The following is a 12,007-nucleotide window of genomic DNA, read 5'->3' on the forward strand; positions in this document are numbered from 1 at the left end:
AACTTCAAGATGGCTTGATTTCGTTACAACATGTTCCAACACAATCTCAACTTGCAGATTTTTTTTACTAAAAATCTACCTACAAAGCAACATAAATTTCTTTTGCACAAGTTGGGCGTTATTCACCCTCCAACTTGAGGTGGGTGTTAGAATTAATAGTTAATTGTTAGTTAATTCTGTTTAATAAAATCATGTGATTCTCACGTGATGTTAGTTAGAAGTTTGTTAGAGGGTTAATCAGTTGTTTCTCTTGTATATAGTTTTAATTTAGCTTCATTTGTAAGTAATTATTCAATAATGAAGAATCAATTTTCCCACTTAAACTTTTCTCTGGTTTCACCATTGTCAACACTCAATCCCAACTTTTTCTTTTAATATCTTCTCTAATTACTTCTAGTCCTACATTTTCTCATTATTATTATTATTATTTTTAATAATTTGCAGCTATAAACCGTTGTTGAGAAACATTGAGACAAATTTGGCCAAAATGAAGCAAGTTGGCTTTGTGACAATCCAGTAAAACTGGAACTAAAAGGGGCATTTTCATGTCTAGTGTTGACTTTTGACAAAAAGCTGCTTTTGATAACTTTTATTATTTAACTATAACCTAATTGTATTCTCATGAAAATGTGGAAATAAACTCTATACTTTGAAAGAATGTTGTAGTTTTTTTTTTGGAGTATCTCAACGAACATTGTGCACTTGCAAGAAAAGTACTAATTTTTGTAAGGTTTACATATTTGTTAGTTTGAAGTTCATTTCTTGATTCTTTGGATCAATATACATGTTATGGTTATCATCAAACATGTCTCGACTAGGAGTGTCCTGTCCATCATCATCATCAGATGCATATTACCTCCACCATTGAATCAGGTACTTCATTGTCTCTTCTCTCTCACCCCTCTTATTTCGGTTGATTAATCTTAGTTTATGCTTCTTCTTTTCTTCATTCTTATGGTTATTGACTAGGGTTTTCACATTGGCTAGTTTTTTCACACTGACAAAGTGACAAAGAATGATGGGTTAATACGCTCACTTCCTCTATGATAAAATCACTTGAAGGTTATGATAGGCGACATAGATGATAGAGATAGACTTAAAGGTATTTCCTCTGATATCAAATGAAGTTGGCATCTTACAAGATGCAATTGGCACTGTAAATCAGTAGTTGTGGATTGCAATTGTTCTCACTAAGGTACATCTTCATTATCCTTTACCTTTTGTTATCTATTATATATATATATATATATATATATATATATATATATATATATATATATATATATAAAGCCTTTATTAAACATCAAAATATCATATTTAGGCTGACAAATAAGATATTCTGATACGGAGTTCTCCCAAATTAAAATGGTTTATTAATGATTGTTTGTTTGATTAAGCTGTTTTGAAATGTTAGACAAAAATTGATTCTTTGTTGTATTTGTTTTTAGTGAGCACGGAGGATAGCCGCTACACTTGATTATGGGACAATCCCTCTGCGGTGTGTTAACAATTTATTTTTTGACAAAATCAAAGAGTTTTTCTAGTCACACTCAACATGATTATATCAATGAATATAATGGTTGGTTATTTAACATGTCTACATTATTAAACTTGTTCACCAGAGCATATTATTTGTATTGGATATGTGTTTTGGACGTAAGTGTGACATCCCCAAAATCTCGGCCAGAAAAGACCGATTTTCATTTATGCTTTTAAATATTTTCAGAGTAAATCCTTTTGATTTGAAAGAGTTGCGGAATTTGTTCCCAAAAAAACAAAACATGATAAAACATTGTTTACCGAAGCATTTCATAAAAGAAATGTATTTTCATTATAATCAAAACTCGGGGTGTCATGTTCCGATACAGACCAATAAGCATAAACGAATACATTACAAGTCATATAACAAATATAAACATATGCAGACTTGTAAACAAAACAACTTGATGGTTCATCCATCTCATGCCCTTCCACCACTACCTGTAATACAATTAAAACTGAGTGGGTCAGGCTTGGGAGCCTGGTGAGCATATAGGGTTTTCAACCCACAATAAATATCATATTTAATTTTCACCAACCAACAATAACCCAATTACCCATTCCCGTTATTCTCACTTTAATGTCCCTAAAACAACTAACATAAGGGACCTAGTCTAAGAATATTTCATCGGGGCGACAACACATGCTTCGGGGGTACCTCAGCAATATAAGTCAAATAAGGCAACCATGAGGGGGATGGAGTACAGCGAATGAACACCCAAGTTCATTAACACCTACAGGTGGCGAACCTGCTAATGTTTCCACAAGACTGTCTAGAATAGCCAGTGGTCGTCATCTAAACTCCGCTAGATGACTCAATCAAACAACAACGAGGCCTCTCATCTGTTTATTACACACCAACTGTCTACCCATGTTCTACCCAACATATTAGTAGATAAAAATATACATTTGTATACATAGTTTAGAGAAAACCTGTATAGCATGCTTTAATCAACACATATATCACATAACAGATGAGGCACACACACACATAACACATATCTCATAAAGAAATAAGCAGATCTATAAGATAGAAGAGAGTGAATACTCATTCACACATAACACAACCAAATATATACACATAGCACGTATTTTTATATAAAATACTTCGTATTATTGTATTAGAAGAAATAACTACACACTCACTTGATCAGAAGATGATCGGACAGCACTACGGCTTATAGAAGTAGTAATCCACAGCAGATCTGGAAGATCTCCTCGAAAATCGAACTTCTCGCGAGCAGAGCTTCGACTCGGGAACCGCGCTTCTCGGGATCTTCGGGATCTCGGGACTTGCCTCGGGGCTAGAGTATGATACCGGGGCTTCGGGATAGCTTCGGCACGAAAAACGATGCAAAAGACTTGAGAGAAGAGAAGAAAATGAACAACAAAGAAGGCTGTCTTCGGATCCTTTATATAGAGGCTGGAAGCCTCAATTACGCGGGGCGTACAGCAGTACGCAGCGCGTACTGCTTCAAGTTCGTAAGCGCATGCGTCATCCGAAGCCACTTGCTGCGATGTCGACACCCTCGGAGTACGCGGGGCGTACTCGAGTACGCGGGGCGTACCTCGGATCAGATCGGTGACTCCTTCGGATAATGCTTCCGAATTTTGAATTAAATTTAAATACAAAATATTAAATAAACTTCGGAAATTCATAACTTCTTCATACGAACTCCGTTTTCGACGTTCTTTATATCCACGGAAAGGTGAGACCATGCTCTACGACTTTCGTTTAGACTCCGTCGGCTAATTTCGACTTTATTTTTATTAATTATTTTTAATAGGCCGGGACAGAAACTTTCGTTATAAATTCATAACTTCTTCGTTTGACGTCCGTTCTCGCCTAACTTTTTATCGTTTCAATACCAACAATGAGATCTTCGATTCTCATTTAGATTGCTTCGGCTAACAACCGCTCGATCTCAAATCGAGTAAAATAGGCTGTATATCGCTAAGCCGGAACTTCGATAAATCATAACTTCCTCATACGAAGTCAGATTTGGGCGTTCTATATATATTCGGAAACCTCGTTTCAACTACTACAACATTAACCAAATATATTAAGTTTATTTTACACTTAAATTTTGACGCTTATTTTTATTCTTAATTAATCAAACCACATAATTAAGCAATTAAGCACAAAACACACAATACTCAAATAATACAATCTTATTATTTCAAAACGGGTTACAGAGGTTAACCTAGACTATTACATTGCTACAAATGGCAAGCCCGAAACACAGGCGTTACAATTCTCTCCACCTTAGAATGATTCCGTCCCCGGAATCACACATCAACAAACAAATGCGGATAGCGACTCAACATGTCACTCTCCGTCTCCCAGGTGAGATTCGGCCCATTCGTGTGTTTCCATCGGACAAGCACTAACCCAACCATTTTGCGTCGCAACTTCTTAGTCTTTCGGTCAACAATTGCCTCTGGTTCTTCAATCAACCTTTTGTTCTCATCAATTCTCAATTCAGAAATTGGAATTATATCGGGAACTTCTCCCGTGAACTTCCTCAAATAACACACATGAAAGGTGTTGTGAATTCCATTCAGTTCTTCGGGTAATTCGAGCTTGTAAGCTTGATTCCCAATCCTCTGAAGGACTCTAAACGATCCAATAAACCTTGGACTCAACTTTCCCCTTTTACCAAATCTTATAAGTCCCTTCCACGGCGAGACTTTAAGCAAAACCGAATCTCCAACCTCAAAAGTCATCGGTCTTCGCTTCTTGTCAGCATAGCTCTTTTGACGATCTTGAGCTGCTAACATTCTTTCCCTAATTATTTTCAACTTTTCAGCAGTTTGATGAACCAACTCCGGTCCCATAAACTGCTTTTCCCCAGCCTCAAGCCAACAAGACGGCGTACGACACTTCTGTCCATACAAAGCTTGATAAGGTGCCATCTTAATGCTCGAGTGAAAACTATTATTATAGGAAAATTCTACCAAAGGTAAATGTTCATCCCAATTACCTAGGAATTCCAAGGTACATGCTCTCAGCATATCTTCAAGTGTTTGTATCGTTCTTTCACTCTGACCATCAGTCTGCGGATGGTAAGCTGTGCTTAAACATAACTTGGTACCCATTTCCTCTTGTAGACTTTTCCAAAACCTTGAGGTGAAACGGCTATCACGATCCGATACAATCGTTAACGGAACACCGTGAAGCCTCACTATTTCCTTCACATAAGAATTTGCAAGCTTCTCCATAGACCATTTCTCCCTGGCCGCTATGAAATGTGCACTCTTAGTGAATCGATCAACGACCACCCAAATCATGTCGTGACCATTCTTTGTTCTGGGCAGTTTAGTGACAAAATCCATAGCAATGTCTTCCCACTTACCCATAGGCACAGGCAAAGGTTCTAAACTCCCGTACGGTTTCTGATGTTGTGTCTTGACTCTCGCACAAGTCACACACTCGGCCACATACTTTGCAACATCAAGCTTCATCGTCGGCCACCAGTAGTAGGGTTTCAGGTCCCTATACATTTTAGTGCTACCCGGATGAATCGAGTACATGGTTTTGTGAGCTTCTTCCATCAGAAGATCCCTAATTCCTCCTGACTTAGGTACCCAAATACGATCTTGGAATACCTTCAGTCCATGACCATTAGTACCAAACACCAACGTTTTACCCAAACGTTCCTCCTTTCGGTCATTTTTCTCAGAAGCTTCCTCTTGAGCTTTCTTTATACTTTCCACAATAGTCGAGACAACTTCAATTCTCAACGCTCTTGGCCTCTTCCTTTCAAGATTGACCTTCCGACTGAGAGCATCAGCAACAACATTAGCTTTACCAGGGTGGTAAAGTATCTCGCAGTCATAGTCTTTAAGTAATTCTAGCCAGCGTCGTTGCCTCATATTCAATTCTTTCTGATTAAAGAGGTATTGGAGACTCTTATGATCAGTGAAAAGTTTGCACTTCGTGCCATAGAGGTAATGCCTCCATATTTTCAGAGCGAAAACTACCGCTGCCAACTCCAAATCATGAGTCGGGTAATTCTTTTCATGCTCTTTCAACTGTCGAGACGCATATGCTATCACCTTTTCTCTTTGGGTCAAAACACAACCCAATCCAACACCAGACGCATCGCTATAAACAGCGAAGTCTTCAACTCCATCGGGTAGAGAAAGTATCGGTGCCTCGCATAGCTTCTTCTTTAACTTCTCGAATGCTTCTTTATGCTTCTCACTCCAAGCATAAGTTGCTCCTTTGTGGGTCAAAGCTGTCAATGGAGTAGCAATCGAAGAAAAGCCTTGGATAAACCTACGGTAATATCCGGCTAATCCCAAAAAGCTTCGAATCTCCGTGGAACTTTTCGGTTGTTCCCACTTCGTCACAGCTTCGATCTTCGCTGGATCAACCATTATCCCTTCTTGGTTGACCACGTGACCCAAGAATTGGACCTCACGAATCCAAAAATCACATTTGGAGAACTTCGCATAAAGCTTCTCCTTCTTCAAAACTTCTAACACTTCTCGCAAGTGTCTGCCATGATCCTCCTGGCTTTTCGAGTAAATCAGAATGTCGTCTATGAACACTATCACGGATTTATCAAGGAACGGGTTACAAACCCTATTCATCAAATCCATGAACGCTGCTGGAGCATTGGTTAGTCCAAACGACATAACCAAGAACTCGTAGTGTCCATATCTAGTTCTGAATGCAGTCTTCTCGATATCTTGCTCTCTTACTTTTAGCTGATGATATCCTGACCTAAGATCGATCTTCGAGAAATAGCTCGAACCTTGCAATTGATCAAACAGGTCATCAATCCTCGGCAACGGATATCTATTCTTTATTGTTGCCTTGTTCAGCTCTCTGTAATCGATGCACATTCTCATACTTCCATCTTTCTTCTTTACAAATAACACCGGAGCTCCCCAGGGCGATGAACTAGGTCTAATGAAACCTTTGTCCAATAACTCCTGAAGTTGCATCATCAGCTCCTTCATCTCCGTCGGTGCTAATCGATAAGGTGCTTTTGCTATTGGCGTGGTTCCTGGTAACAAGTCTATTCTGAACTCCACTTGTCTATCAGGTGGTAATCCAGGAAGATCCTCGGGAAATACTTCCGGATAATCACACACCACTGGAATACTCTGCATCACCTTCTTTTCTTTCTTAGCATCAATCACGAATGCTAAATATGATGTACATCCCTTGGTCAAACACTTTCTGGCTTTCATTAGAGAAATGATTCCAGAATTTACTCTGCGTTTGTCCCCATACACCATAAACGAATCTTTCCCAGGCGGGTTTACTTTAACTATCTTCTTCTTGCACAAAATTTCGGCATCATTGGCGCTAAGCCAATCCATTCCCAAGACGATGTCGAAACCATTTAGTTCGATAGGCAATAATTCCTCGAGAAACTTTTTCCCATTAAGGTCGATCAAGACGTTTTTCATACGATGGCTAACAGGTACAAACTTGCCACTAGCTACTTCGACTAATAAAGCATTATTTAGTCTATCAACAGGCAAAGCTAGCTTTTTACCAAACTCATGCGAAATAAAGGAGTAGTTGGCTCCAGAATCAAACAATATATGAGCAGGTAATTCGTTTACGAGAAAGGTACCTGAAGCGACATCAGCTTCATCTTTCGCAGCCTCAAGTGTCATCTGGAAGGCTCTCGCCTTCGGCTTTGGTGGAATGTTGGGCCTAGCTGCCTCCTTCTTCTTCGGACAGTCTTTCAAAATATGCCCCTCTTCATTACACCCAAAACACATCCTTTTGTTGTTCGGACATTCATTGGCAAAATGTCCAACCTTTCCACACTTGTAGCAGGTTACATCCTCGCTACATTTCCCAAAGTGCTTTTTCTTACACTTATCACACCACTTTGCTTCACCTCCTTTTCCTCCAAACTTTTTCGAATTAAATTTCGAAAATTTACTCTTCTTACTGGAACCAGATGTTCCTTCAAACTTCCTTTTCTCACCAACCTCAACCTTGTCGGTGGTTCTCCCCTTGATCATGTTCTCCACAGACTTGGCAGCCCAGATAGCTGCCTCTAGAGTAAGTGCCTGACGTACTGGCACCTCGTACTCCCATGGAAGTCCCTTCGCATACCGATCCACCTTTGTCAACTCGTCTGGAACGATACGCAAGGCAAACTCCATCTTATCGGTGAAGTTATTGGTGTACTCATCCACTGACATGCTACCCTTCGTCAATGTCAAAAACTTGTTCTCCAACTCCAACAGATTTTGAGCCGAGCAGAACTTGCGCTTGAACTGCACCAAGAACTCTGCCCATGACAATTGCAGTGGCTCGTTAGGGCTTAAGGTCTTCCCTAGAGTGTTCCACCAACGAACGGCTCCACCTCGGAATTGTCGCACGGCATAGATAGTCTGCAACTTGCCTCTACAGCCACATGTCATAAAGGCTAACTCCATTTCGGAGATCCAATCCATAACCCCAATCGGATCCTCCTTTCCATTGAAGGTCGATGGTTTGCAAGTCAAAAAGTCCTTGTACTTGCATCCCATTCCATCATTCCTTCCTTCACGGTTATCTTGCCTAACTATCGGTGGGTTGGCTGGACCAACAGACCCACTGAAGTTTCCACCTTCCGAGTGCCCTTCATTCAGTTCAGGCTCTTCCACACGAATCGACAGTTCTTCATGATTTTGTTGAAGCAACCGTCTAGTTTCATCCATCTGACGATCCAACATCGTCTGAATCATCAATTGCACACCAGCCATGGTTATTGGCTCAGGTGCTGCTGCTACGACAGGTATTGGCTCAATCACTGGTGGTTGATTCCTGTTTTCGTCAGCATTTCCAACTCCACTTCTTGTTCTCACCATTTTGATCTACACCGAATAAGGTGAAATTAGATCCTCAATCATGATAGATATTCAAATCATCCTTATCACTCCGAAACGTTTACATGCTAGTTCCAATATCGTAGACGTACGCTTAGAATCCTACACACGTAAGGTTTCTAGATCCGGTCGGCAACAGACCATAGATCCGAACAAATAATATCATATATGGCAACATATAACATTTAGCACATAAATCATTTTAGGCAACTTTCCTAAAATAAACTAGTGCTCGTGTCTAAATCACAACAGACACACATCTCAAAACTTCACTTAGCATTCTAAGTTTAAGTCTAGAAATCCTACAAATTCCTAGTTCGCTTAAACTAATGCTCTGATACCAACTGTGACATCCCCAAAATCTCGGCCAGAAAAGACCGATTTTCATTTATGCTTTTAAATATTTTCAGAGTAAATCCTTTTGATTTGAAAGAGTTGCGGAATTTGTTCCCAAAAAAACAAAACATGATAAAACATTGTTTACCGAAGCATTTCATAAAAGAAATGTATTTTCATTATAATCAAAACTCGGGGTGTCATGTTCCGATACAGACCAATAAGCATAAACGAATACATTACAAGTCATATAACAAATATAAACATATGCAGACTTGTAAACAAAACAACTTGATGGTTCATCCATCTCATGCCCTTCCACCACTACCTGTAATACAATTAAAACTGAGTGGGTCAGGCTTGGGAGCCTGGTGAGCATATAGGGTTTTCAACCCACAATAAATATCATATTTAATTTTCACCAACCAACAATAACCCAATTACCCATTCCCGTTATTCTCACTTTAATGTCCCTAAAACAACTAACATAAGGGACCTAGTCTAAGAATATTTCATCGGGGCGACAACACATGCTTCGGGGGTACCTCAGCAATATAAGTCAAATAAGGCAACCATGAGGGGGATGGAGTACAGCGAATGAACACCCAAGTTCATTAACACCTACAGGTGGCGAACCTGCTAATGTTTCCACAAGACTGTCTAGAATAGCCAGTGGTCGTCATCTAAACTCCGCTAGATGACTCAATCAAACAACAACGAGGCCTCTCATCTGTTTATTACACACCAACTGTCTACCCATGTTCTACCCAACATATTAGTAGATAAAAATATACATTTGTATACATAGTTTAGAGAAAACCTGTATAGCATGCTTTAATCAACACATATATCACATAACAGATGAGGCACACACACACATAACACATATCTCATAAAGAAATAAGCAGATCTATAAGATAGAAGAGAGTGAATACTCATTCACACATAACACAACCAAATATATACACATAGCACGTATTTTTATATAAAATACTTCGTATTATTGTATTAGAAGAAATAACTACACACTCACTTGATCAGAAGATGATCGGACAGCACTACGGCTTATAGAAGTAGTAATCCACAGCAGATCTGGAAGATCTCCTCGAAAATCGAACTTCTCGCGAGCAGAGCTTCGACTCGGGAACCGCGCTTCTCGGGATCTTCGGGATCTCGGGACTTGCCTCGGGGCTAGAGTATGATACCGGGGCTTCGGGATAGCTTCGGCACGAAAAACGATGCAAAAGACTTGAGAGAAGAGAAGAAAATGAACAACAAAGAAGGCTGTCTTCGGATCCTTTATATAGAGGCTGGAAGCCTCAATTACGCGGGGCGTACAGCAGTACGCAGCGCGTACTGCTTCAAGTTCGTAAGCGCATGCGTCATCCGAAGCCACTTGCTGCGATGTCGACACCCTCGGAGTACGCGGGGCGTACTCGAGTACGCGGGGCGTACCTCGGATCAGATCGGTGACTCCTTCGGATAATGCTTCCGAATTTTGAATTAAATTTAAATACAAAATATTAAATAAACTTCGGAAATTCATAACTTCTTCATACGAACTCCGTTTTCGACGTTCTTTATATCCACGGAAAGGTGAGACCATGCTCTACGACTTTCGTTTAGACTCCGTCGGCTAATTTCGACTTTATTTTTATTAATTATTTTTAATAGGCCGGGACAGAAACTTTCGTTATAAATTCATAACTTCTTCGTTTGACGTCCGTTCTCGCCTAACTTTTTATCGTTTCAATACCAACAATGAGATCTTCGATTCTCATTTAGATTGCTTCGGCTAACAACCGCTCGATCTCAAATCGAGTAAAATAGGCTGTATATCGCTAAGCCGGAACTTCGATAAATCATAACTTCCTCATACGAAGTCAGATTTGGGCGTTCTATATATATTCGGAAACCTCGTTTCAACTACTACAACATTAACCAAATATATTAAGTTTATTTTACACTTAAATTTTGACGCTTATTTTTATTCTTAATTAATCAAACCACATAATTAAGCAATTAAGCACAAAACACACAATACTCAAATAATACAATCTTATTATTTCAAAACGGGTTACAGAGGTTAACCTAGACTATTACATTGCTACAAATGGCAAGCCCGAAACACAGGCGTTACAGTAAGCCTCATTTGTGTAGGTAGTTAATTGTAACATAGTGTAATTTTGGATGTAAGTCCGAATGGTTATTTTCACAAATGAAGTGTCATAAAAAATCAATGTTCTTTATATGACCCGGTTTTAAGGATTGCAACCGGGCTCTTATCTCCTTATATGACCCAGTTTTGTGTTGTAGAACCGTGCCCTACTCTCCTTATGTGGTCTAGTTTTGTGTATCCTAATCTCTTTATATGTCCCGGTTTTTATGAAAAACCATATTCTTTTTTGGTTCAAAGGACCCAGTTTTAAAAACGGGTTTTATTTCTTTTTCCACATAAGACTCGCTGACAATAAGACCCGATTCAAAACCGGGTTATATAGGTTATTTAACCAGGTCATATAGGCCTTTTTGTAGTAGTGTCTATAGGAAAAAAAATCAATTTTGGTCAACTCAACTTGCGTGGGAAATCCGTAGCAAATCTGTAGCTATGTGTTTATGTAGCTATTCAGTAGGAAATCAGTCACTTTTAGTCAAACTTCACACCAGTCGGCAATCCGTAGGCATTCCGTAACAATTCCTTTCTGTAGCTAATATGTAGTTATTATACCTATGAAATAGTCCGTAGCAATTCTGTAGCTAGTCCATAACAAATCCGTAGGTATAAATTTCCTACTGGCGTTTAAGCTACAGGCCTTTTTCCGTAAAAAATTTGTAAGTATCACCTTATACCTACTGAATACATATGGATTGTGCCGTGGCTATTGCTCTAGTTTTCTAGCAATGTTTATAAAACAACAGTCAAATTTATAGTCACATGTGGTTGGATTGGGTTCTCATGTTTCTCATCCCTTATGTTACGGCCGTAGCATTCATGGTGAAATGAATAACCATAATACGAATATGTAATCGAAATTACAACTAAATTGAATAGTGTTTCAAAAATAGTATAAAATACATTAACGTAGAAAATCTCATGTTTGAAATTTAAGATGTAATGGACATTCAACGGTGAAATTTGAGATATATCCCACATTCTCGTATTACCAATTCTAGTTCTAAAATAGTTGGTTTTTCATCTACTTCAATACTATCAAGCGTCATCTAAGAAAAGATTGGAAAATCATTTAGGTTTTGCAATGTTTGTGTAAAGTGGAAATGATAT

The sequence above is a fragment of the Lactuca sativa genome, chromosome 9, assembly GCF_002870075.4.
Source record: "Lactuca sativa cultivar Salinas chromosome 9, Lsat_Salinas_v11, whole genome shotgun sequence".
Classification (NCBI taxonomy): Eukaryota; Viridiplantae; Streptophyta; class Magnoliopsida; order Asterales; family Asteraceae; genus Lactuca; species Lactuca sativa.